The sequence below is a fragment of the Octopus bimaculoides genome, chromosome 21 (genome assembly GCF_001194135.2).
Source record: "Octopus bimaculoides isolate UCB-OBI-ISO-001 chromosome 21, ASM119413v2, whole genome shotgun sequence".
Classification (NCBI taxonomy): Eukaryota; Metazoa; Mollusca; class Cephalopoda; order Octopoda; family Octopodidae; genus Octopus; species Octopus bimaculoides.
Genome location: NC_069001.1, coordinates 36,482,575 through 36,483,665, shown reverse-complemented (window position 1 = coordinate 36,483,665; position 1,091 = coordinate 36,482,575). Strand labels below are relative to the sequence as shown.

Sequence of the window (1,091 nt, the reverse complement as noted above, 5' to 3'; positions counted from 1 at the left end):
CTCTCTCTCTCTCTCTCATATTCTATTAGATCCAAATGCTATCGTTCTCCCTAATTATAAACTGTTACCCACACCATCTCTCCCTTATCGTTTCTAACTCGTATATACAGGAGACCCGGGATCAGCAGGTTCGGACGACATTCTTTTACTTGTTTCAGTCGTTTGACCGCGACCATGCTGGAGCACCGCCTTTAGTCGATCAAATCGACCCTAGGACTTATTCTATCGGTCTCTCTTGCCGAACCGCTAATTTACGGGGACGTAAACACTCCAGCACCAGTTGTCCAGCAATGTTGGGGGACAAACGGACACACACAACGATGACATTGGACCGTAGGACATGTGGTTCTGTGTTGTTACTCTTCATCCGTTACAGACATTGAAACAACTACGAACTGCCATTCTTATATGTAAGTGACAAAAAAATAAACTTCTTGGTGTGTGCAAAGCTTTGTTAAGCTGGGATTAATTAAATAGAGGCCCATTAAGCAGCAATGATCGGAATAAAGGTGAGAATAGATATACGTTGCTTGCATCTAATTAGGGAAATTTGTTTGGTGTTGGTTTGGTGGTGGCACAAGCGCTCAGATGCATTTGAAAGGAACTGAGAAATGATGTACTGAGGTGTGTGCCATTTCTAATAACCATTAGCAACAAAAGCCAAGTGAAATAAATGGAAGCAGAGATAGAAACGGGTTTTGTGGCTCATTTTAGCAAAATCTTACCTGTTTGATTTTTATGAAATATTATTTACTAAACTACAAGCAAAAATGAAATAGTGTGTATGTGTGTGTATATATATATATATATATATATATATATATATATACTCAAATACCAGAGGTAGAGTAATATGCTTTATTTAATAGTAGCAGAAATATAACAAAAAACTGTTACTCTGAGTTTCACGTTCCCGTTCATCGGACAGTTTTGTAAGATTTTCTAACAAAACTGTCCGATGAACGGGAACGTGAAACTCAGAGTAACAATTTTTTTGTTATATTTCTGCTGCTTTTAAATAAAGTATATTACTCTACCTCTGGTATTTGAGTACTCTTTTTTCCACCTTGTTGCACATTTCATGTGCTTAC

General features: G+C 37.7%; 1 protein-coding gene across 1 annotated transcript in view; it reads right to left on the bottom strand.

The window, feature by feature from the left end:
• LOC106875065 (neuron navigator 2) overlaps window positions 1-1,091 on the bottom strand; it is a gene marked incomplete at its 3' end in the record, with an annotated part of 294,273 nt that overhangs the window by 194,704 nt on the left and 98,478 nt on the right. The gene's annotated exons all lie outside the window — the stretch shown is intronic.